The sequence below is a fragment of the Pristiophorus japonicus genome, chromosome 13 (assembly GCF_044704955.1).
Source record: "Pristiophorus japonicus isolate sPriJap1 chromosome 13, sPriJap1.hap1, whole genome shotgun sequence".
In the NCBI taxonomy this organism is placed as follows: domain Eukaryota; kingdom Metazoa; phylum Chordata; class Chondrichthyes; family Pristiophoridae; genus Pristiophorus; species Pristiophorus japonicus.
The window spans coordinates 20,778,435-20,805,590 of NC_091989.1; the positions used below are offsets into that span (position 1 = coordinate 20,778,435).

Sequence of the window (27,156 nt, forward strand, 5' to 3'; positions counted from 1 at the left end):
AGCAGAAGCTGCTGCTATAAAGGAACATCGAGCAGAGCGGGCCTACTTTGCCAGGCTTTGGGCTCCAGACTGGGGCTCCCGCAGCAGGGGCGGGGGGGTGCAGGCTGTTGTTACAAGTTGTTGTCGTCGTGAGTGCAGTGATCCATCTCGCGACACCGACCCACTCCCGCTATTAAACCGTGTCCACTTAACAAGCAGTCGTGAACAATGTGTCCCCGGTCCCCCCCGAAGGGGAAATCGAGGTACCACCCAGACCGTTCACCAGCTCCTACCGCTGGAAGAGATGGCGCACCCAGAAAAAAAAATGAGAGGGAACATTGGTCATGAAACATTTTTAGGGAATTTGCTTTGTACTAAAGTTGTACTGAGGGAATAGGAATACAACAACAACAACTTGCATTTATGTAACGCCTTTAAAGTAGTAAAACGTTCCTAGGAATTGAAGGTAGCCTCAAATTAACAGAGCCCGAGCAGAATGCTTTCCCTTCATACCTGTATTTGGGGAATTTTAACCACATTTGGCAGGTCTCTATCATTCAAGCCATTGAATTAAATTGTTTTATTCTACAAAGTTAACCCGCACATTAGCGCTATCAGTACTACCATTGTTCACTGTTATTTAGATGTGAAAGGTATTTTAGATTTAAGACATATTAGTTGAACTGCATGAATTTAAAGCCATTCCAGATCCCAGTATTGTCTAAGCCTTGTTCCTGCTGCTTTTCTGAAGTTAAACTTTTCTTTGTGGAGTTTCTCTTCTTAGTGTACAGGCAGAAACAAATAAATCAAATTGCAAGTGGAGCTCATGGTCGAGTTTGGGCTAAGAGCAATGTGATAAAGTTGGGCTTCATTTGGCATTGTTCAAGGGAGCTTGTCTAAAGTGGGTGAGAGAGGCTGAACTAGTAACTGGGGCAAGAAGGGGACTGCTCTCGCACTCGTATCCTGACGGGATGAAACACAGACTCGGATGATCTCATTGTGTGTTGTAGACGCTGGCACCCATACATGCTGATGTACCAGACTAGAGGTAACCTGGTGCAGCGATTAATTCTCCTCGGTTGTTATATGAAAGTGAAGAGAGCTTAATAAAGTCAAAATACTGCCGGGCTGGGCACTATTAAACCGCTTCAGTATTCCTTGCCATTGACCTTTCCTGGTCTGGTTTCCAGCCATGTAAAGTACACTGCAATGTTGGCACCCAGTACACTCTCCGAAAAATCGCACTTAAGCCAATATGTTTTAATGTCGTGCCTATATCCTTCTTGTGCACTGTTCTTAATTCATCACTCCCACTACCAGTGACAGACCTGTGCCACACCAGTACTTCGTCCTAGTGTTATACAGTTTAGAACCCTCTCATAAGAAATAGGAACAGGAATAGGCCATACAGCCCGTCGAGCCTGCTCCGCCATTCAATAAGATCAAGGCTGATCATCAACCTCAACTCCACTTTCCCACCCGATCCCCATATTCTTTGATTCGCCTAGACCCAATCTATCTATCTCAGCCTTGAATATACTCAGAGACTCAGCATCCACAGCCCTCTAGGGCAGAGAATCACAACCCTCTGAGTGAAGAAATTCCTCCTCAGCTCTGTCTTAAATTGCCTACCTCTTATCCTGAGACTGTGCCCCCTAGTTCTAGACACTCCAGCCAGGGGAAACAACCTCTCAGCATCTACTCTGTCAATCCCCATCACAATCTTGTATGTTTCAATGAGATCACACCTCATTCTTCTAAACTCTAGAGCGTATAGGTCCATTCTACAATTTCTCGTCATAGGACAGCCCTCTCATCCCAGGAATCAATCTAGTGGACCTCCGTTGTACCGCCTCCAAGGCAACTATATTCTTCCTTGGATAAGGAGACCAAAACTATGCGCAGTACTCCAGGTGTGGTCTCACCAAGACTCTATACAATTGCTTACTCTTATATTCCAACCCCCTTGCAATAAAGGACAACATGCCATTTGCCTTCCTTATTGCTTGCTGTACCTGCATGCTAGCTTTCTGTGTTTCTTGTACAAGGACACCCAAATCTCTCAACACCAACATTTAAAAGTTCCTCATCTTAAAAAATATTCTGATTTTTAAAATTCTTCCTACCAAAGTGAATAACCTCACATTTCAAAAACAACAACTTGTATTTATATAGCGCCTTTAACGTAGTGAAACGTCCCAAGGCACTTCACAGGAGTAATAAGCGCTCAAGTTTTGATACTACACTACATTTCCCTACATTATACTCCATCTGCCACCTTACTGCCCACTCATTTAGTCTGTCTATATCCCTTTGCAGATGCTTTGTGTTCTCCCTCAGCTTACTGTCCCACCGAGCTTTGCATTGTCAGTAAACTTTTAGATAGATTACACTCGGTCCCTTCATCTAGGTCATTAATATAGATTGTAAATAGCTGAGGCCCCGGCACTGATCCTTGTGACACCCCACTAGCTTACAACCTGCCAACCTGAAAAAGACCCGTTTATCCCTACTCTATTTTCTGTCCGTTAACCAATCCTCTATCCATGCTTGTACATTACCTCCAATCCTATGAGCCCTTATGTTGTGTAATAATCTTTTATGTGGCACCTTATCGAATGCCTTTTGGAAATCCAAATATACCACATCCATATCCCTTTATCTACCCTGCGAGTTATATCCTCAAAAAAACTCTTAACAAATTTGTCAAAGATGATTACCCTTTCATAAAACCATGTTGACTCTGCCTAATCATGTTATGATTTTCTCAGAGCCCTAATACAATTTCCTTAACAATGGATTCCAGCATTTTCCCACGACTGATATCAGGCTAACTGGCCTGTAGTTTCCTGTTTTCTCTTTCCCTCCTTTCTTGAATAGCGGTGTTACATTTGCTACCTTCCAATCTGCTGGGACCGTTCTAGAATCTAGGGAATTTTGAAAGATCAAAACCAATGCATCCACTATCTCTGTAGCCACCTCTTTTTGAACCCTAGGGTGTAGGCCATCGGGTCCAGGGGATTTGTCGGCTTTTAATCTCATTAGTTTCTCTAGTACTTTTTCTCTACTTATATGAATTTCATTAAGTTCCTCACCCTCATTAGAACCTTGGTTCCCCACCATTTTGCATATGCTTTTTGCATCTTCTACTGTGAAAACAGATACAAAATATTTGTTAAATGTTTCTGCCATTTCCTTATTCCCCATAATTTCTCCTGCCTCAGCCTCTAAGGGACCAATATTTACTTTTGCTACTCTTTCCTTTTTACATACTGTAAAACAAGTATTATCCTCTTACAGCCTGTTTTTATATTTCTTGCTAATTTTCTCTTTTTTTTTCCCTTATCATCATTTTTTTGGTCATCCTTTGCTGGTTTCTGAAACTCCCAATCCTAAGCTTACTATTATTCTTCGCAACATTATAAGCTTCTTTCAATCTAATGTTATCCTTAACTTCTTTAGTTAGCCACGGATGGATCACTTCCTATGGAGTTTTTGTTTCTCAATAGTGTGTATTTTTGTTGAGAATGATGAAATACTTCTTTAAATGCTAGCCACTGCTTATCTACTGCCATACCTTTTAATCTATTTTTCCAATCCACCTTGGCCAACTCACCCTTCATACCTATATATTTGGCTTTATTTAAGTTTAAGACTGGTTTCAGACTTAGGCAAGTCACTCTCAAACTTAATGTGAAATTCTATCGTATTATAATCACATTACCCCAGAGATTATCCTTTACTATGAGATTGCTAATTAACCCTGTCTCATTACACAATACAAGATCTAAAATAGCCTGTTCCCTGGTTGGTTCCATGACGTATTGTTCGAGGAAACTGTCCCAAATACATTCCATGAACTTGACCTCCAGACTACCTTTGCCAATTTGATTTGTCCAGTCTATATGAAGATTAAAGTCCCCCACGATTATTGCATTATCTTCATTACAAGCTCCTACTATTTCTTGATTAATATTCTGTCCAACGGTATGGCTACCGTTAAGGGGGGGGGCTATAGACTACTCCCACCGGTCTTTTCTGTCCCTTGTTATACCGTATCTCCACCCATACTGATTCTACTTCCTGATCTTCCGAGCCAAGATTTTTTCTCTCTCTACTCTCTTTATGTTATCCTTTATTATTGGGGCTCCCCCCCCCCCCCCCCATTTACCATTCTGCCTGTCTTTTCGAAATGTCAGGTACCCTGGAACATTTAGTTCCCTACCTTGGGTCACCTTGCAACCACGTCTCTGTAATGGCTATTCGATCAAACCCATTTATCTGTGCCACTAGTTCGTCTATCTTGTTATGAATGCACCAAGCATTCAGATAAAGAGCCTTTAATTTTGTTTTCCATTATTCCCTGCTTTGACCTTATTCTCTGCTGCAATGCTATCATTACACTCTCTGTCCCTTCCTGTCACACTCTGCTTATTTTTACCCAAATTGCCACAGTTCCATTGACCTTTCTCTTTAGGTATCTACATTTCCCCTCACCTGAACACCCCCGCCCCCCCCCCCCCCCCACCACTATTTTTTAGTTTAAAGCTGTATCTACAGCCCTAGATATTCGATTCTCCAGGACGCTGGTCCCAGCCCGGTTTAAGTGGGGCCCGTCCAGAGATGGGGAATCTGCAGTGGTACTGCTGGATGCTGTTTGCTTTTCTGGTGTAGATGATATGGAAGTTTCCCTCAACAACTGTCACGCTTCACTAAAATCCTGGTGATAGCATTGCATTGTACTTACTTTGTCTTCCCGCTGTTGCCTTGTTTAATCCTATCCAGCTCACGCCCAACACTGGGGCAAAGGGGAGACAGGATCCTTATTCCTCCAACTGAAAACCTGGATGATAATTCATGACGGGGCTGAAATGACTCTTGCAACCACTATAGTATTGGCTAAATTCCTTGCGGAAGCGGTTAACTTTTGGGGTGGGGGGGGGGGGGGGGGATGGGATTGTCGGCAGAGGGAGAGGTCACGGGAGTAATTTGGACACCATGCAAAAATGAATGCAGTGATTCCAGGTACTATGAAACGTGATCCCATTCAGCAAGCTAGAATGGGTTGAAAATGGTTTGCACACCTACATCTTTTATATGGGCAGTGGGGGGGGGGGGGGGGATTAAATTGCCATTGCCCACCATATTTTGTCTAGTTCGTAAAATGGACCAATGGATACTGCAGATGGTGGCCAAAGGCTCTAAGGGGACACATTGCAACGATTGAATCTTCATATAGATACAAATACTGTATATATATAATAAAGAAAAGTTCTTTTAAGTGCTGAAGGTGACTGCAGGTCGTAGAAGTACTGTGGTTTGTTTGCTACCATATTTATTCCCCTTGGATACTCTGAAAATGTATTTGAATGAAGTAATTTGCATTTGATTTTATTTTATATGTTGCTTTTTTTTTTGTTTGGGAAATGTGATTTGCTATCTAAACACCGCCGGCTTTTTTGGGGCCTAGCGAGCTCATGGTGTGTAATAAAGATGTGAATAATCCTGGTAAGATGAAGGCTGCTGGCCTTTGCCTCTTTTATTACAGCCACACGATGGTCTTTGCAATAACTTAAAGCATTGGCTAAGAAATATATAGCAACATAATGCAGGCACTCAGTCCACGATGATCACTATTATGACAACTGGGCTTAGCAGTTGGGTGAGGGGACAGAGACTTTGTAGGGCATGAGACAAAACTATCCATAGTCAGCATAATTGCACACTCTTCTGGCTGTCTCTATCTTCCCTGCTCCTTCCTTCATCTGTACTTCTCTCCTTCCCTCCCTCTCCCTACCAATCCCTCCTTCATCTGTACTTCTTCCCATCCCTTTCTCTCCTTTGCTCCCCCATTTTCCTCTCCCTACCCCCTTACATTCCTTCCACCATCTCTTCTCCACATCTCCTTCACCCATCTATCTCACCCCAATACTCACTCTCCTCCCCATGTCTTCTCCACCTCTCTACGCCATCTCTTGCTAAAGCTAGAAATACACTTGAGAAGATGATATGTCAATTTGATACTTTAAATACATTCAATGTAAGCTGAACGTAATGAGAACTAGACCCTGATAAGGGCCCTTGTATTTATTTAGTAAACACATAATCACGCAGAGACCAGAATAAATCCAGGTTTTATTTCCTCTTGAATATGAAATCTGGCCTCATTCCACTGTGTGTCTGCCCTGTACCCCGCCCAAAATTAAACTGTCACTTCTTGGACCTAAGTTCAAATAAAGTCTTCCACAAATTCATATTTTTTTAGTCCTGCACAAATTAACATTGGCCATTCTCAACAGCATGATTCCTTGTAGGCATAGGCCCACGACACATAATTTACTGAATTTGGCGCACTCGCTCACTGGTACAGGTGATTGAAATGTCAGGCTGGTGCTCTTCTGGGGTGAGAAATGAAAGACACTTGCATTTTTATAGCGCCTTTCATGACTTAAGGATATCCTAAAACACTTTACAACCAATAAAGTACAGTAGACTCATTGGGGTAGAGTAGGGGAAAGCTTTCCTCTGCACCTGACCCATGATGTACCTGAAGTGGAATTGCTTCAAACAAATACGTTGCATGAGAAATTGAATAGTTGTGCCTTTTCACACACTAATATCCTTCGCCTTGGCACCAAAATTCCTCCTCAAGATATGAGAGACTGCTGGAGCTTGACCGCTGAGTTGATTTGAGAGTAAATACCTACCAACAGAAAATGTTAGAGTTTGTTCACTAGCCACATTGTAAAGCTTCCTCCATCAACTAGGGGGCATGGAATCAATCAATGGGTACAGCTCTGTGGTGTGATGGCTGGAACTCCTCTACCATCCGAAGACTACAACCAAGCCAGAACCTCAAACACTGAACTCAAAAAGGGTTTACAATGCAAAACTTGAGAAAGGTGTTGCCTACTATGATCTGGACTGGTTTCAATGGCCGGAGGTGTCAGAGAAATTCTCCAATTATTTTTTCCCTTATTGGCATTGGGTTTTTGTCTTTTGCCTCTCTCAGGAGATTATATGGGTTCGGGAGGGAGGGGGGGGGGGTTAAGAAGTGCCTGGTCAAGCCATCATGAATGTGAGGCAGGGTTGATTGACTAGCTGTTCTTTTCATGTCTGACATATTTGTATCTACTGCTTCCTGTAGATTATCTTTGCCAATTTCCCTCCATCCCATAGAAACATAGTGCAGGAGTAGGCCATTTGGCCCTTCGAGCCTGCACCGCCATTCAATAAGATCATGGCTGATCATTCCCTCAGTACCCCTTTCCTGCTTTCTCTCCATACCCCTTGATCCCCTTGGCCGTAAGGGCCATATCTAACTCCCTCTTGAATATATCCAATGAACTGGCATCAACAACTCTGCGGCAGGAAATTCCACAGGTTAACAACTCTCTGAGTGAAGAAGTTTCTCCTCATCTCAGTCCTAAATGGCCTACCCCTTATCCTGAGACTATGTCCCCTGGTTCTGGACTTCCCCAACATCGGGAACATTCTTCCCACATCTAACCTGCCCAGTCCCCTCAGAATCTTATATGTTTCTATGAGATCCCCTCTCATCCTTTTAAACTCCAGTGAATAAAGGCCCAGTTGATCAAGTTTCTCCTCATATGACAGTCCAGCCATCCCTGGAATCAGTCTGGTGAACCTTCGCTGCACTCCCTCAATAGCAAGAACGTCCTTCCTCAGATTAGGAGACCAAAACTGAGCACAATATTCCAGGTGAGGCCTCACTAAAGCCCTGTACACCTGCAGTAAGACATCCCTGCTCCTATACTCAAATCCCCTAGCTATGAAGGCCAACATACCATTTGTCTTCTTCACCGCCTGCTGTACCTGCATGCCAACTTTCAATGACTGATGAACCATGACACCCAGGTCTCGTTGCACCTCCCCTTTTCCTAATCTGCCGCCATTCAGATAATATTCTGCCGCCTTATTTTTGCCCCCAAAATGGATAACCTCACATTTATCCACACCATACTGCATCTGCCATGCATATGCCCAGTCACCTAACCTGTCCAAGTCACTCTGCAGCCTCTTAGTGTCCTCCTCACAGCTGACACCGCCACCCAGTTTAGTGTCGTCTGCAAACTTGGAGATATTACACTCAATTCCTTCATCTAAATCGTTAATGTATATTGTGAAGAGCTGGGGTCCCAGCACTGAGCCCTGCGGCACTCCACTAGTCACTGCCTGCCATTCTGAAAAGGACCCGTTTATCCCGACTCTCTGCTTCCTGTCTGCCAACCAGTTCTCTATCCACGTCAGTACGTTACCCTCAATATCATGCGCTTTGATTTTGCACACCAGGCTCTTGTGCGGGACCTTGTCAAAAGCCTTTTGAAAGTCTAAATACACCACATCCACTGGTTCTCCCTTGTCCACTCAGCTAGTTACATCCTCAAAAAATTCCAGAAGATTCATCAAGCATGATTTCCCTTTCATAAATCCATGATGACTTGGACCAATCCTGTCACTGCTTTCCAAGTGCGCTGCTATTTCATCCTTAATGATTGATTTCAACATTTCCCCACTACTGATGTCAGGCTAACCGGTCATAATTACCTGTTTTCTCTCCCTCCTTTTTTAAAAAGAGGTGTTACATTAGCTACCCTCCAGTCCATAGGAACTGATCCAGAGTCGATAGACTTTTGGAAAATGATCACCAATGCATCCACTATTTCTCGGGCCACTTCCTTAAGTACTCTGGGATGCAGACTATCAGACCCCGGGCATTTATCGGCCTTCAATCCAATCAATTTCCCTAACAATTTCCCGTCTAATAAGGATATCCTTCAGTTCCTCCTTCTCACTAGACTCACTGTCCCCTAGTACATTCGGAAGGTTATTTGTGTCTTCCTTCGTGAAGACAGAGCCGAAGTATTTGTTCAATTGGTCTGCCATTTCTTTGTTCCCCATTATAAATTCACCTGAATCCAACTGCAAGGTCTTCATTTGTCTTCACTAATCTTTTTCTCTTCACATATTTATAGAAGCTTTTGCAGTCAGTTTTTATGTTCCCTGCAAGCTTCCTCATACTCTATTTTCCCCCCTCTTAATTAAACCCTTTGTCCTCCTCTGTTGAATTCTAAATTTCTCCCAGTCCTCAGGTTTGTTGCTTTTTCTAGCCAATTTATATGCCTCTTCCTTGGTTTTAACACTATCCTTAATTTCCCTTGTTAGCCACAGTTGAGTCACCTTCCCTGTTTTATTTTTACTCCAGACAGGGATGTACAATTGCTAAAGTTCATCCATGTGATCTTTAAATGTTTGCCATTGCTTATCCACTGTCAACCCTTTTAAGTATCCTTTGCCAGTCTATTGTAGCCAATTCACGCCTCATACCATCGAAGTTACCTTTCCTTAAGTTCAGGACCCTAGTTTCCGAATTAACTATGTCACTCTCCATCTTAATAACGAATTCTACCATATTATGGTCACTCTTCCCCAAGGGGCCTTGCACAACAAGATTGCTAATTAGTCCCTTCTCATTACACATCACCGAGTCTAGGATGGCCAGCTCTCTAGTTGATTCCTCGACATATTGGTCTAGAAAACCATCCCTAATACACGCCAGGAAATCCTCCTCCACCGCATTGCTACCAGTTTGGTTAGCCCAATCAACATGTAGATTAAAGTCACCCATGATAACTGCTGTACCTTTATTGCACAATTCCTTTATTTCTTGTTTGATGCTGTCCCCAACCTCACTGCTACTGTTTGGTGGTCTGTACACAATTCCCACGAGCATTTTCTGCCCCTTGGTATTCCGTAGCTCCACCCATACCGATTCCACATCATCCAGGCTAATGTCCCTCCTTACTATTGCATTAATTTCCTCTTTAACCAGCAACGCCACCCCACCTCCTTTTCCTCTCTGCCTATCCTTCCTAAATGTTGAATACTCCTAGATATTGAGTTCCCAGCCTTGGTCACCCTGGAACCATGTCTCCGTGATGCCAATTACATCACATCCATTAACCCCTCTCTTGAAGGCATTGTTTCATTGCTGAGGCATAGGTTCATAAGATGCTCTCCACTACCTCATCCAAGTGCTCATTCTTCATGGGTGAACCTCACCAGTGTGTGCTGGTGGTCTAATCTGATTGTGGGAGGCATCAGAGCTGAGCCCAATCCTGTCCTTCCATACACACTTCAACAACAACTTGTATTTGTATGGCACCTCTAACCTAGTAAAACGTCTCCAGATGCTTCACAGGAGCGTTACCAAACAAAATTTGACACCGAGCCACATGAGATATTAGGACGGGTGACCAAAAGCTTGGTCAAAGAGGTAGGTTTTAAGGGGTGTCTTAAAGGAGGAGAGAAGGCTAGAGACACGGAGAGGCTTAGGAACGGAATTCCAGAGCCTAGGGCCCAGGCAGCTGAAGCTGCATCCTCCAATGGTGGAGCGATTAAAATTGGGGATGTACAAGAGGCCAGAATTGGAGGAGCACAGAGATCTCGGAGGGATGTAAGGCTCGTCAAGGTTACAGAGATAGGGAGGGGCGAGGCCAGGGAGGGATTTGAAAACAAGGATGAGAATTTTTAACTTGAAGTGCTGCCAGACCGGGAGCCAATGTAGGTCAGCGAACACAGGGGTAGTGGGTGAACGGGACTTGGTGTGAGTTAGGATACGGGCTGCAGAGCTTTGGATGAGTTCAAGCTTATGGAGGGTGGAAGTTGGAAGGGCGGCCAGGAGAGTATTAGAATAGTCAAGTCTAGAGGTAAAAAAGATATGCGTGAGGCTTTCGGCAGCAGAATAGCTGATGCAGGGGTGGGGACGGGTGGTCTTCATGATGGAGGGAAGCTCATTCGAAGTTAAATGGGACGTCAAGGTTGTGAATGGTCTGATTCAGCCTCAGAAAGTGGCCAGGGAGAGGGATGGAGTCGATGGCTGGGCAATGGCAGGGAGGCACTGGATAGTGACATTGAGAAGGAACCCTGACCAAGAACCCAGGGTCACTGATGCCATTTGTGCTCCAAGCACCACCCAAACAGGACTTCCATTGAAGCACTAGAGGGAGCATTGTTGGTTTTCAATGCAATTACCAAAATAATCGTAGATAATCATATTGGAGAGAAGAACATGAGAACAGGCCATCGATTGATTGAAGGTTATCCGCCTGCAACATTAACTCACCTGACATGGCATCTCATTGCATTTTGAATTAGCCCCACGTTTTTGAATTTTAATATTTTCCCTTTTTGAGTAAAGAAGTTTATTTGATCATTTATTTTTGATTAATTTCCATTTCTTTCCTCAAGTCCTATTTTCTTAGAATATTCCGTGTTTCCTGTGTCTTAAACATTTAATATTTCATATACATTGAAGCTCCCCTGATCGACTGTAAAATTGAAGGATCTTGAATCGTTCCCAGTATCTGATGCTCTTTACATGGGATCCTTCATCTTCTATCCTGGAATGGCGTTGTCTCCCCAATCCACCATTTTCAATCGTGTGCTGCTTTGATTTCCTGCAAGAGATTTGAAAATGTGGAATTTTATTTTTAAATCATTTGCCAGAAGCTGCAGCAGCTTTTTCAAAGCATCTCATCTATAAATAGATCTTTCCAGTGTTTTGAGCCGACTGCTTATGGTCTATTTTAAGTTGTATTTGCCTTTCCAAAACTCTCAAGCTCACCACAATTCGGTGACTAAGCCTCCTAAATGTTTCACTAAAGGCTCTCTACACCTCTTAACATGTTGAACTCAGTCTTTTTTTCGATTGCCTGCCCTGAACATGTTGACCCTTAACTGGGGTATCAGGTTCCCTTTGCCCAAGAGACCATTCCTCAGGTGGTACCACATTGTGGCTTTGAAATGAGACTAAAATAAGTACTTGCATTTCTGTAGCACCTTTCACTACCTCAGGACGTCCCAAAGCGCTTTACAGCCAATGAAGTACTTTTTGAAGTTTAATCACTGTCATAATGTAGGAAACTCGGCAATCAATTTGTGCACAGCAAGCTCCCACAAACAGCAATGAGATAATAACCAGATAATCTGTTTTTAGTGATGTTGGTTGAAGGATAGATATTGGCCAGGTCACCGAGAGAACTCCCCTGCTCTTCAATTTAGTGCCAATTTAAGGGCAGATTGTGCAACTGGCATAAGGTTGCCAACTCTCCAGGATTGTCCTGGAGTCTCCAGGAATGAAACATTAATCTGCTGGACTCTGCTGCCAGCAACTTGGGAGAAGAAATTCATGGGGGCTGTAAAAAATATATTGTGTGGTTTTTATTTTCTTTTAACACTTTTTAATGAATTATTTAAAAATATTGGGAGATGGGGAAAACAATGCTATTTGGGCAGGACAGCTGGAGTTAGCAGGTAATGTGTTGAAACCTCCAGGAATATATCCAACCAGAGTTGGCAACCCTATTTGGGCACATGGCCACCGGGACCTGGATTGCGATGGCCCAGACTCATTCCATCTCAAACTGCTGGGGCCAGCAATCAGAGGAACTTTCACCCCGTCGCTCCACACTGGGTTCGAACCAAATCTCAGAGGTGAAAGGTCGCTTCCTGACCCACCCCACCACACCATTCAGTCCCGGTGACCACAATTTAAACCCAGGCCTGTAAGCCCCTGTGTGCGTGAGTCAGGCAGTTGGTTTGTTTTGTGTAAACAGCCCCACCATTTAAACAGCTGCCTCACCTTTTCTTCCTTTGTTATTTGTTTATATAAAATAACTAACGTCTAATTCTGTCTTTCGCCCTGCAGAGCTGAGCTTTGTACACTTGTTTTTTTAAAGGGACAGTCTCCTCTCCTGCTCACCTCAACTTTGGTGGTGTCCTGCACCATGAGTCTTAGCCCTTCATCGAGGCTTTAACGGGAAGAAAAGTCTCACCTACAGGATTGCCACATGATGACCAACGCTTTAGGAAAATCCACCAAGGTGGTATCATGCGCAGCCCATCTTTGCTGCCCATTTTCACACTTCGCCTGAAGTTAAATGTTCTGCCCCTTACGTTTTATTCTTTATTTTGTGACGGGTGTTAAGTATTACGTCACCAAGGCAGGTAGATGGAGTCAGCCATGATCTAATTTAATGGGCTCGAAGGGCTGAATGGCCTACTCCCATTCCTATGTTCCTAAATATGCAGATTTGGTCCCGATGACGTCAGGTTACAAACTCACCTGCACCAGCCCCCCCACAGTATCCTGTCGGGAACCAGTTGGGTTTTACAAAGACCCTCAATAAATTTTTAACCAATAAGGGAATTAAGGATTATGGGGAACGGGCGGGTAAGTGGAGCTGAGTCCACGGCCAGATCAGCCATGATCTTATTGAATGGCGGAGCAGGCTCGAGGGGCTAGATGGCCTACTCCTGTTCCTAATTCTTATCTGACAACTTCATGGCATCTCTAACTGATACCAACTTCTTTTTGGTTTGAGATGTTTATTTCTATTTGTGTCCTTCAGTTTTTTTTCTTTGTCTTTCAGTTTTATGCTCAGGACTATTTAACCTGTTTGCATTTACATTATACACTCCTCAGTACATAGGAATGTGTAGCAATGTACTCCAGCTGTCTGCTTCCAAAGTTTGAAAAATAACATACTATATCTCTCATACCCCTTGAATTTGCTGGCATTGTTCACCTCACTGGGCAATCATTCACTGCAGCAAAGTATGAAGTCGAGATTCTCAGATCACCTTCCCTCTGAAGGAGTCTGATTTCTGCGACTCTCCATATTTGAAGAGCCTGGATCGTGTCTCCTTCAATGGAGATAAGTTGGGCTCGGTGAGTCTCTGCTTGTAACCTGGAGCCTGGGCCCAGTATCACTTGGCCTGCTGCGCTCTGAGCCCTCTCCAACAGTCGTGCTGTAAAATGTGCTGAGTCCTTGTCTGTAAGCAAGTTAATGTTGAGCAGCATAATAACAGCTCAGGGCATAGAAAATAAGCACGAGACTGTAATTTAATTTAATCCCTGGGTTTTTAAGTCCACACCCAGAACTTCACCCTTCTGGTTCATGATATCATTGCAGTAAAATGATAGCCTTGTTACTGATTCACTTCCCCTTTATAATCTGGTGTTTCTAAAATCAGTGGTGATTCCTTTGATACAGTTTATTTAAACACCCCTCTGTTTTACTGTGTGCTCCTGCACTAATGAACAAGCACAACAACAACTTGCATTTATATAGCGCCTTTAACATAATAAAACGTCCCAAGGCGCTTCACTGGAGCAAATGGCAGTGAGTTTCCTTTAACGGTGGGTTTGCTCCATGTAAGGATTTATTTTTTGAGGGACCTTCTTGAGAAGGATGGAGCCACTCATTTGAGTCTTCAGCTCATGGCCTCCAAGCTCATGACTAATCTATGATCTGGACTTCCTGTGCATAGCCTCAAATATTACCTCCTGTGCTCTATCAAAAACTGAGTACAAACATATTGTAACTTTAGTATTTATCCCTCAACCAACATGATGGTCATTATCACATTGCTGCTTGTGGGAGCTTGCTGTGCGCAAATTGGCTGCCGTGTTTCCTACATTACAACGGTGCCTAAACTCCAAAAAGTACCTCACTGGATGTAAAGTGCTTTGGGACATCCTGAGCTCATGAAATGCAAGTCTTTCATTCTTTTTTAGTACATAAATACAGCTTTATAGCTAATTATTATTTACGTCTTGGCTTCTGAGATCTAGAATTGGCCAAGTATTTGGCCATTACTCCTCGGCTACTTTCACTAGGTTTAGCATGGCAATCGAGGCAAGGTCACAGGGGTGTGGTGTTTGGAGCCACTAGTGAGAGCTGGGTGAATCGTCAAGACCAATCGCGTGTAGAACCACCCTCTGGGTAGACTTCTTTACCCTGCGCCCTTAAACCAGGATGTATAGAATCAAGAACCTCTCATCTTTCGGATGAGACGTTAAACTTGAGGTCCCGTCTACTCTCTCAGGAGGACGTTAAAAGATCCCATGGCACTATTTCGAAGAAGGGCAGAGGTGTTATCCTGGTATTCCGGCCAATATTTATCCCTCAATCAACATAACAAAAAAAAGCAGATTATCTGGTCATTATCACATTGCTGTTTGTGGGAGCTTGCTTGTGCGCAAATTGGCTGCTGCATTTCCTACGCTACAACAGTGACCTCACTCCAAAAGTAAAGCGCTTTGAGACGTCCAGTGGTCGTGAAAGTTGCTGTATAAATCCAAGTCTTTCTTTTAATTAAAAACTGGCATGGACAAGAAACAAAGGCTTATATGTAAGATCCGAGAAAGATCTGTCATGTAACCCATGTATAAGCTGACCTAAGTTGTATACCTTGAGAACACTGACCACAGGGGGCGAACTTGTGGGAGACACTCCTAACCTGGACTTTCCAGTATAAAAGGGGAAGCTCCACCCACCGTCTGGCTCTTGAGGTCTTGGTAATAAAGGTAACTGGTCACAGTGATCTTTTCTCAAGTATGGGCCTCGTGTGCATTTATACTGTATAGTAAGGACATATTATTGGCGACGAGAAACTGGGATTGAAACCACGCGAGCATCGCCACTGGCAACACAGAAGAGAGGTACTGTGTTGGTGATGATTGGGACAACTTTATTGAGAGACTACAGCAAAGTTTTGTCACTAAGGAATGGTTGGGACAGGATTCGGCCGACAAACGCAGGGCTCTTCTCCTGACGGTTTGTGGATCCTGAACGCACTCCCTGATGAAGGACCTTCTAGCGCCAGAGAAGCCAGTGGACAAGACGTTTGAAGAGCTCAGTAAGTTGATGGGGGAACACCTTAAACCGGCGAGCAGCATGCACATGGCGAGACACCGGTTTTACATGCACCGGCGGCGAGAAGGGCAAAGCGTTCCAGACTTCGTGGCAGATCTCAGGCGACTGGCGAGCCTATGTAAGTTCCCAGATGCATGCAGAACGGAGATGTTGCGAGACTTTTATATTGAGGGCATCGGGCACGCTGGGGTTTTCAGGAAACTGATTGATACCAAAGACTTGACCTTGGAAGCGACGGCTATGATAGTCCAGACAATTATCTCAGAGGAGGAAGAGACCAGAATGATTTATGGCAAAAATCTTGGCTCAAATGCGGCAAACGACCAGGGAGTCAACATTATTAACGCGGCACACAGTTCTCTAGGCAGACAAGGGCAATCGGAAATGCCCCAGCATGCAGTCGAATCCAAAGGCAGAATTCAACAGAGACAATGGCTAGCTGAACGGCGATTCATGCCATCGCAATAGACAATGCGGCCAGTAATGGGGCCATCAACACCTGATAATGGTGCGCTTAAGGATAGTTACAGAGACGATCGACTGGTAATGGACCTTTCGTTTCCAACAACGGGGCCTCCAGCTCATGCTGGAGGTGTGACGGCAAACACCCAGCCAGAGCTTGCAGGTATCAGCAATATACCTGCAGAAACTGCAATGTCAGCGGTCACTTGGCGTGTATGTGCAGGAAGCCTGCAGCCAGGTTGATGTACAAGGAGGACGGGCCGATGTAAGCCCTACGAGGCCAAATGAATACTGGGGGAAATCGCTGGAAGCTGAAGTTCAGCGAGTTCATGTGGAGGACCTATACAGTTCATATACCAGGATGCCACCGATAATGATGAAAGTGCTCCTCAATGGCATCCCAGTATTAATGGAGCTAGACACGGGGCCAGCCAGTCCCTGATGAGTATCAAACAGTTCAAAAGGTTGTGGGTGTCCAAGGCCAGGAGGCCAAAATTATTGCTGATTGACGCACTGCTACAGACATATACAAAGGAGATCATTCCGGTGCTAGGCAGCGCTACGGTAGTCGTGATTCGGAGAACAGGTTGCCACTCTGGATTGTCCCGGGGGACGGTCCCGCACTACTGGGGAGGAGTTGGCTTGCTGTCATGAACTGGAAATGGGACGATGTCAATGCAATTTCTTCTGTGGATCGAGTATCATGCTCACAGGTCCTTTACAAATTTGACTCATTATTTCAACCCGGCATCGGCACTTTCATGGGGACCAAGGTAGTGATTCACGTAAACCTGTACACCAGGCCAGTACACCACAAGCCAGAGCGGTGCTGTACGTGATGCGGGAAAGATAGAATGCGAATTGGACCGACTGCTGAGGGAAGGCATCATCTCGCCAGTCGAATTCAGTGACTGGGCGAGCCCGATCGTGCCGGTGCTCAAGGCGGATGGGTCATTCAGGATAAGTGGCGATTACAAGGCCACCATCAATCGGGTGTCACTCCAAGACCAGTACCCGTTACCGAGAGCAGAGGACCTCTTTGCGACGCTAACCGGTGGCACACTTTTTTCAAAATTGGACCTGACCTCAGCTTACATGACCCAGGAGCTGGCGAGTGAGTCGAAGAAGCTGACCACCATCACGACACACAAGGGGTTGTTTGAGTATAACAGATGTTCGTTCGGGATTCGTTCGGCCGCCGCGATCTTTCAGCGAAATATGGAAAGCCTCCTCAAGTAGATTCCAAGGACGGTGGTTTTTCAAGACGACATCCTCATCACGGGTTGCGATACTGAAGAACACCTCCACAACCTGGAGGAGGTGCTACGCAGACTGGACCGGGTAGGGCTGCGACTGAAAAAGGCGAAGTGCGTCTTCTTAGCTCCAGAGGTAGAATTCCTGGGGAGGAGGGTAGCAGCAGATGGGATCAGAACTACTGCGTCCAAAACGGAAGCGATCCAGAGAGCACCCAGACCCCGTAACATGACGGAGCTGTGTTCGTTCCTGGAGCTCCTGAACTATTTTGGAATTTTCTTCCCAAATTGAGCACGCTGTTGAAGCCGCTACATGTGCTCCTATGCAATGGTCGCGATTGGGTCTGGGGAACAGCCAGGAAAGGGCTTTTGATAGAGCACACAATTTGTTATGCTCCAACAAACTGTTAACATTATATGACCTGTGTAAGAAACTAGTTTTAACGTGTGGTGCGTCGTCCTATGGGGTCGGGTGTGTGTTGCAGCATGTGAATGCCAATGGTCAGTTACAGCTGGTGGCTTATGCCTCCAGAAATCTGTCCCGGGCAAAAGGGCCTACGGGATGGTAGAAAAGGAAGTGCTAGCATGTGTATATGCAGTAAAAAAAATTCACCAGGAAATTTGAGCTGGAGACAGATCACAAACCCCTAACGTCCCTTTTGGCCGACAACAAGGCCATAAATGCGAATGCATCGGCTCGCATACAGAGGTGGGCACTTACATTAGCCGCCTATGACTACACAATTCGGCACAGACCGGGCACTGAAAACTGTGCCGATGCACTCAGCAGGCTCCCACTAGCCACCACTGAGGGGACAGCTGAGCATGATGCTGAGATGGTCATGGCTGTTGAAGCTTTCGAAAGCGAAGGCTCACTTGTGACAGCCCGTCAGATTAAAGTCTGGCCAAATAAAGACCCGCTACTGTCTTTAGTTAAGAAATGAGTCCTGAATGGGGACTGGGCAGCCACGTATGGGGCATGCCCTGAGGAGTTTAAACCATTTCATAGGCTCAAGGATGAACTCTCGATTCAGGCCGATTGCCGACTGTGGGGAAACCGAATAGTCAAACCCCAGAAGAGCAGAGAGGTGTTTATCAGAGAACTTCACAATGAGCACCCGGGCTTTGTCATGATGAAGGCAATTGCCAGGTCACACGTTTGGCGGCCAGGGATAGATGCAGACCTGGAACTTTGTGTTCGCAGATGCAACACGTGTGCTCAGCTGGGCAACGCACCCAGGGAAGCCTGCCTTAGCCCCTGGTCCTAGCCCGCCAAGCCATGGTCACGCATCCATGTGGACTATGCAGGTCCTTTCATGGGAAAAATGTTTTTGGTTGTAGTAGACGCCTACTCCAAATGGATTGAGTGTGCCATTTTAAATTCAAGCACATCCTCTGCCACGGTAGAAAGTCTACGGGCAATGTTCGCCGCCCATGGTCTACCGGATGTCTTGGTCAGCAACAATGGCCCGTGCTTCACAAGCACTGAATTCCAGGACTTCATGGCAGACAATGGAATTAACCATGTCAGAACGGCACCGTTCAAGCCAGCCTCAAACGGCCAGGCGGAACAAGCAGTGCAGATAATCAAACAGGGGATGCTCAGAATCCAAGGAAGTTCCCTACAAAGCCGCTTATCACGCCTCCTGTTGGCCAATAGATCCCGACCACACTCGCTCACAGGGGTTCCACCCACAGAACTGCTAATGAAAAGGACGCTCAAAACCAGGTTATCCCTTATACACCCTACTATGAAAGAAATTGTTGAAAGCAGGCGTCAGTCACAATGTGACCAGCATGACGGGAATGCGAGGGCGCGATGTATTTATGTCAATGACCCTGTTTTTGTCCTTAATTATGCTGCAGGGTCCAAATGGCTCGCAGGCACTGTGATTGCCAAAGAGGGGAATAGGGTTTTGGTAGTTAAACTTACCAATGAACAAATTTGCCACAAGCACGTGGATGAAACTAAAATGAGGTTCAGCAACCCCATAGAAGAAGCAGAGGAAGAACACGATGTAGAGTTCACTCCACCACAGGTGACCGAACACCGAAACCAAGTGGAGGAGAGCCCAGTCACTGTGGGCAGTCCGGACAGGCCTGAAGCACCGCAAACAGCAGACACTCAGGCCAGCGCCCAACAACTGGAGCCCCAACTCAGGCGCTCTACAAGGGAGCGTAAATCACCAGAGAGACTTAACCTGTGATAACATAAGAACATAAGAACATAAGAATTAGGAACAGGAGTAGGCCATCTAGCCCCTCGAGCCTGCTCCGCCATTCAACAAGATCATGGCTGATCTGGCCGTGGACTCAGCTCCACTTACCCGCCCGCTCCCCATAACCCTTAATTCCCTTATTGGTTAAAAATCTATCTATCTGTGATTTGAATACATTCAATGAGCTAGCCTCAACTGCTTCCTTGGGCAGAGAGTTCCACAGATTCGCAAACCTCTGGGAGAAGAAATTCCTTCTCAACTCGGTTTTAAATTGGCTCCCCCCGTATTTTGAGGCTGTGCCCCCTAGTTCTAGTCTCCCCGACCATTGGAAACAACCTCTCTGCCTCTATCTTGTCTATCCCTTTCATTATTTTAAATGTTTCTATAAGATCACCTCTCACCCTTCTGAACTCCAATGAGTAAAGACCCAGTCTACTCAATCTATCATCATAAGGTAACCCCCTCATCTCCGGAATCAGCCTAGTGACTCGTCTCTGTACCCCCTCCAAAGCTAGTATATCCTTCCTTAATTAAAGTGACCAAAACTGCACGCAGTACTCCAGGTGCGGCCTCACCAATATCCTGTACAGTTGCAGCAGGACCTCCCTGCTTTTGTACTCCATCCCTCTCGCAATGAAGGCCAACATTCCATTCGCCTTCCTGATTACCTGCTGCACCTGCAAACTAGCTTTTTGGGATTCATGCACAAGAACCCCCAGGTCCCTCTGCACCGCAGCATGTTGTAATTTCTCCCCATTCAAATAATATTCCCTTTTACTGCGGATGACCTCACATTTTCCGACATTGTATTCCATCTGCCAAACCTTAACCCATTCGCTTAACCTATCTAAATCTCTTTACAGCCTCTCTGTGTCCTCTACACAACCCGCTTTCCCACTAATCTTTGTGTCATCTGCAAATTTTGTTACACTACACTCTGTCCCCTCTTCCAGGTCATCTATGTATATTGTAAACAGTTGTGGTCCCAGCACCGATCCCTGTGGCACACCACTAACCACCGATTTCCAACTCGAAAAGGACCCATTTATCCCGACTCTCTGCTTTCTGTTAGCCAGCCAATTCTCGATCCATGCTAATACATTTCCTCTGACTCCGCATACCTTTATCTTCTGCAGTAACCTTTTGTGTGGCACCTTATCGAATGCCTTTTGGAAATCTAAATACACCACATCCATCGGTACACCTCTATCCACCATGCTTGTTATATCCTCAAAGAATTCCAGTAAATTAGTTAAACATGATTTCCCCTTCATGAATCCATGTTGCGTCTGCTTGATTGCACTATTCCTATCTAGATGTCCCGCTATTTCTTCCTTAATGATAGCTTCAAGCATTTTCCCCATTACAGATGTTAAACTAACCGGCCTCTAGTTACCTGCCTTTTGTCTGCCCCCTTTTTTAAACAGAGGCGTTACATTAGCTGCTTTCCAATCCGCTGGTACCTCCCCAGAGTCCAGAGAATTTTGGTAGATTATAACGAATGCATCCACCATAACTTCCGCCATCTCTTTTAATACCCTGCGATGCATTTCATCAGGACCAGGGGACTTGTCTACCTTGAGTCCCATTAGCCTGTCCAGCACTACCCCCCTAGTGATAATGATTATCTCAAGGTCCTCCCTTCCCACATTCCCGTGACCAGCAATTTTTGGAATGTATTTTGTGTCTTCCACTGTGAAGACCGAAGCAAAATAATTGTTTAAGGTCTCAGCCATTTCCACATTTCCCATTATTAAATCCCCCTTCTCATCTTCTAAAGGACCAACATTTACTTTAGTCACTCTTTTCCGTTTTATATATCGGTAAAAGCTTTTGCTATCTGTTTTTATGTTTTGCGCAAGTTTACTTTCGTAATCTATCTTTCCTTTCTTTATTGCTTTCTTAGTCATTCTTTGCTGTTGTTTAAAATGTTCCCTATCTTCTAGTTTCCCACTAACCTTGGCCACCTTATACGCATTGGTTTTTAAATTGATACTCTCCTTTATTCCCTTGGTTTTCCACGGCTGGTTATCCCTTCTCTTACCGCCCTTCTTTTTCACTGGAATATATTTTTGTTGAGCACTATGAAAGAGCTCCTTAAAAGTCCTCCACTGTTCCTCAATTGTGCCACCATTTAGTCTGTGTTCCCAGTCTACTTTAGCCAACTCTGCCCTCATCCCACTGTAGTCCCCTTTGTTTCAGCTCATTTGAGACACTACTTCTTCACCCTCAATCTGTATTACAAATTCAACCATACTGTGATCACTCATTCCGAGAGGATCTTTTACTAGGAGATTGTTTATTATTCCTGTCTCATTACACAGGACCAGATCTAAGATAGCTTGCTCCCTTGTAGGTTATGTAACATACTGTTCTAAGAAACAATCCCGTATGCATTCTATGAATTCCTCCTCAAGGCTACCCCGTGCAATTTGATTTGACCAATCGATATGTAGGTTAAAATCCCCCGTGATTACTGCCGTTCCTTTTTCACATGCTTCCATTATTCCCTTGATTATTGTCCACCCCACCGTGAAGTTATTATTTGGGGGCCTATAAACTACGCCCACCAGTGATCCCAATAAGACTTTGGGGGGGAGGTGATGTCATGTATTCAACCGTCATTGTAACCCATGTATAAGTCGACCTAAGTTGTATACCTTGAGAACAGTGACCACAGGGGGCAAACTTGTGGGAGACACTCCTAACCTGGACTTTCCGGTATAAAAGGGGAAGCTCCACCCACCGTCTGGCTCTTGAGGTCTTGGTAATAAAGGTAACTGGTCGCAGAGTGATCTTTTCTCAAGTATGGGCCTCGTGTGCATTTATACTGTATAGTAAGGACATATTAGATCACTACGATCCGTCTGGGTTTCAAGAATGGGAAAAGCTACAATACTATTAGATGAAGAGGGGTGGGAGGCGGCTTGAGTGGAATATAAACACTGGCATAGACCTGCTGGGCTGAATGGCCTGAATCTGTGCTGTAGACTCTTCATGGATGGCACACAGAGATACATGGAATAGGAAGACCAAGGAAGTGCTGGATAGACAATGTCAAGAGAAAGGGAAACAGATGACTGAAGCGACCAGGTTAGTTCAGAACCAACAAGAGTGCAGTGACTGCTGAGCTGACAGATGGGAATTCAATGCTAATATTATTTACAGTGGATTTATACTGAGCAAACAGCAGCTTCCACACGCAGTCCTTTAATACTTTCCATACCCCAATGAGATTCCCTCCTTTAACCCTTTTCTCTCTACACTGTATAGTTGCACCTTCTCTAAACATTCCTCATAGCTCATTGTTGCGGTCATTGTTGAGGTCATTCTTGTTGTCCCTCCCTGCAGCCTCTCTGATTCAGGTTGGCCCTTGCTGCAATACCTTCATCACAACTGAACACGGCACTCCAGGTTTGACAACTGACCTCAATGCCGGAGATAGGGAGGGAATAATACTCAGACAAATTTCCCACTCCTAATCACTACCTAGTGACCGCTGCTTAAAGTGCATGTGTGTGTATGTCTGGGTTTCTGTGTCTAGGTGTGTGAGTGTCTGTGTCTAGCTATGTAGGTGTCTGTGTCTAGGTGTGTCTGTGTCTAGGTGTGTCTGTGTATGTGTCTAGGTGTGTGGGTGTTTGTGTCTAGGTGTGTGTGTGTGTCTGTGTGTCTAGATATGTGTGGGTGTCTGTGTCTAGGTGTGTGTGTGTTTGTGACTAGGTGTGTGGATGTGTCTGTGTTTAGGTGTGTGTGTGTGCCTCGGTGTGTGTGTGTCTGAGCCTAGGTGTCTAGGTGTGTGGGTGTCTGTGTCTAGGTGTGTCTGTGTTTAGGTGTGTGGGTGATTGTCTAGTGTGTGAGAGTCTAGGTGTGTGGGTGTCTGTGTCTAGGTGTAAGATAATGGGACTAAAGGTTGATAAATCCCCTGGACCTGATGGCTTGTAGCCTAGGGTCTTAAGAGAAGTAATGGCAGGGATAGTGGATGCATAGGTTGTAATTTACCAAAATTCCCTGGATTCTGGGGAGGTCCCAGCAGATTGGAAAACTGAAAATGTAACATCCCTATTTAAAAAAAGAGTCAGACAAAAAGCAGGAAACTATAGACCAGTTAACCTAACATCTGTGGTTGGGAAAATGTTATTAAAGAAGCCATTATTAAAGAAGCAGTAGCAGGACATTTGGAAAAGCAAAATTTGGTCAGGCAGAGTCAGCATGGATTTATGAAGAGGAAGTCATGTTTGACAAATTTGCTGGAATTCTTTGAGGATGTATCGAACAGGGTGGATAAAGGAGAACCAGTGGATGTGGTGTATTTGGACTTCCAGAAGGCATTTGACAAGGTGCCACATAAAAGGTTACTGCACAAGATAAAAAGTTCACGGGGTTGGGGGTAATAAATTAGCATGGATAGAGGATTGACTAACTAACAGAAAACAGAGAGTCGGGATAAATGATTCATTCTTGGGTTGGCAATCAGTAACTATTGGGGTGCCGCAGGGATCAGTGCTGGGACCCCAACTATTTACAATCTATATTAACGACTTGGAAGAAAGGACCGACTGTAACGTAACTAAGTTTCCCGATGATACAAAGGTGGGAGGAAAAGCAATGTGTGAGGAGGACACAAAAAATCTGTAAAAGGACATAGACAGGCTAAGTGAGTGGGCAAAAATTTTGCAGATGGAGTATAATGTTGGAAAGTGTGAGGTTATGCACTTTGGCAGAAAAAATCAAAGAGCAAGTTATTATTTAAATGGAGAAAAATTGCATTGTGCTGCAGTACAGCGGGAGCTGGGGTCCTGGTGCATGAAACACAAAAGGTTAGTATGCAGGTACAGCAAGTGATCAGGAAAGCCAATGGAATCTTGGCCTTTATTGCAAAGGGGATGGAGTATAAAATCAGGGAAGTCTTGCTACAGATATACAAGGTATTGGTGAGGCCACACCTGGAATACTGCGTGCAGTTTTGGTTTCCATATTTACGAAAGGATATACTTGCTTTGGAGGCAGTTCAGAGAAGCTTCACTAGGTTGATTCTGGAGATGAAGGGGTTGACTTATGAGGAAAGGTTGAGTAGGTTGGGCCTCTACTCATTGGAATTCAGAAGAATGAGATGTGATCTTATTGAAATGTATAAGATTATGAGGAGGCTTGACAAGGTAGATGCAAAGAGGATGTTTCCACTGATAGGGGAGACTAGAACTAGGGGGCATGATCTTAGAATAAGGGGCCACCCATTTAAAAACGAGATGAGGAGGAATTTCTTCTCTCAGAGGGTTGTAAATCTGTGGAATTTGCTGCCTCCGAGAGCTGTGGAAGCTGGGACATTGAATAAATTTAAGACAGAGATAGACAGTTTCTTAACCGATAAAGGAATAAGGGGTTATGGGGAACGGGCGGGGAAGTGGAGCTGAGTCCATGATCGGATCAGCCATGATCGTATTAAATGACAGAGCAGGCTCGAGGGGCTGAATGGCCTACTTCTGGTCCTATTTCTTATGTTCTTATGTTCCTATGTTCTTATGTATGTGTGTGTGTGTGTGTGTGTCTGTGTCTAGGAGTGTGGGTGTCTGTGTCTATGTGTGTGTGTGTCTGTGTCTAGGTGTGTCTGTGTCTAGGTGTGTGTGTGCCTGTGTCTAAGTGTGTCTGTGTCTAGGTGTGTGTGTGTGTCTGTATCTATGTGTGTGGGTGTCTGTGCCTAGGTGTGTCTGTGTCTAAGTGTGTGGGTGTCTGTGTCTAGGTGTGTCCGTGTCTAGGTGTGTGTGTGTGTCTGTATCTAGGTGTGTGGGTGCCTGTGTCTAGGTGTGTGGGTGTCTGTGTCTCGGTGAGTCTGTGACTAGGTGTGTCTGTGGCTAGGTGTGTGTGTTTCTGTGTCTAGGTGTGTGGGTGTCTGTGTCTATGTGTGTGGGTGTCTGTGTCTAGGTGTGTCTGTGTCTAGGTGTGTGGGTGCCTGTCTCTAGGTGAGTCTGTGTCTAGGTGTGTCTGTGTCTAGGCGTGTGTGTGTCTGTGTCTAGGTGTGTGCGTGTCTGTGTCTAGGTGTGTCTGTGTCTAGGTGTGTTGGTGCCTGTGTCTAGGTGTGTCTGTGTCCAGGTGTATGTGTGTCTGTGTCTAGGTGTGTGGGTGCCTGTGTCTAGATTGTCTGTATTTAGGTGTATGTGTGTGTCTGTGTCTAGGTGTGTCTGTGTCTAGGTGTGTGGGTGTATGTGTCTAGGTGTGTGTGTGTGTCTGTGTCTAGGTGTGTGAGTGTCTGTGTCTAGGTGTGTCTGCGTCTGGATGTGTGGGTGTCTATGTCTAGCTGTGTCTGTGTCTAGGTGTGTGTGTGTATCTGTGTCTAGGTGTGTGGGTGTCTGTGTCTAGGTGTGTCTATGTCTAGGTGTGTGTGTGTGTCTGTATCTATGTGTGTGGGTGTCTGTGGCTAGGTGTGTCTGTGTCTAGGTGTGTGGGTGTCTGTGTCTAGGTGTGTCTGTGTCTAGGTGTGTGTGTGTCTGTGTCTAGGTGTGTGGGTGCCTGTGTCTAGGTGTGTAGGTGTCTGTGTCTCGGTGAGTCTGTGTCTAGGTGTGTCTGTGTCTAGGTGTGTGTGTGTGTCTGTGTCTAGGTGTGTGTGTGTGTCTGTGTCTAGGTGTGTGGGTGTCTGTGTCTATGTGTGCCTGTGTCTAGGTGTGTGGGTGTCTGTGTCTAGGTGTGTCTGTGTCTAGGTGTGCCTGTGTCTGTGTCTAGGTGTGTGGGTGTCTGTGTCTAGGTGTATCTGTGTATAGGTGTGTTGCTGCCTGTGTCTAGGTGTGTCTGTGTCTAGGTGTGTGTGTGTCTGTGTCTAGGTGTGTGGGTGCCTGTGTCTAGGTTGTCTGTGTCTAGGTGTGTCTGTGTCTAGGTGTGTGGGTGTCTGTGTCTAGTTGTGTGGGTGTCTGTGTCTAGGTGTGTGGGTGTCTGTGTCTCGGTGAGTCTGTGTCTAGGTGTGTCTGTGTCTAGTTGTGTGGGTGTCTGTGTCTAGGTGTGTGGGTGTCTGTGTCTAGGTGTGTCTGTGTCTAGTTGTGTGGGGGTCTGTGTCTATGTGTGTCTGTGTCTAGGTGTGTGGGTGCCTGTGTCTAGGTGTGTGGTTGTCTGTGTCTAGGTGTGCCTGTGTCTAGGTGTGTGGGTGTCTGTATCTAGGTGAGTCTGTGTCTCGGTGTGTCTGTGTCTAGGTGTGTGTGTGCCTGTGTCTAGGTGTGTGGGTGTCTGCGTCTAGGTGTGTCTGTGTCTAGGTGTATTGGTGCCTGTGTCTAGGTGTGTCTGTATCTAGGTGTGTGTGTGTCTGTGTCTAGGTGTGTCTCTGTCTAGGTGTGTGTGTGTGTCTGTGTCTAGGTGTGTGGGTGTCTGTGTCTAGGTGTGTCTGTGTCTAGGTGTGTGTGTGTGTGTGACTAGGTGTGTGTGTCTAGGTGTGTGGGTGTCTGTGTCTAGGTGTGTCTGTGTCTAGTTGTGTGGGTGTCTGTGTCTAGGTGTGTCTGTGTCTAGGTGTGTGGGTGCATG

The 27,156-nt window shown here is 45.3% G+C and overlaps 1 protein-coding gene across 4 annotated transcripts in view; it reads left to right on the forward strand.

Annotated features, from left to right (window-relative positions):
• The window catches only part of nrf1 (nuclear respiratory factor 1), an 82,113-nt gene extending 76,616 nt beyond the window's left edge, over window positions 1-5,497 (forward strand). For all 4 annotated transcript variants that reach the window (XM_070897208.1, XM_070897209.1, XM_070897206.1 and 1 more), the window contains one exon: window positions 1-5,497. This exon is cut by the window's left edge and continues 1,186 nt beyond it. The gene's annotated coding sequence lies outside the window, so the exon portion shown is untranslated.
• The last annotated feature ends 21,659 nt before the right edge of the window (window positions 5,498-27,156 follow it).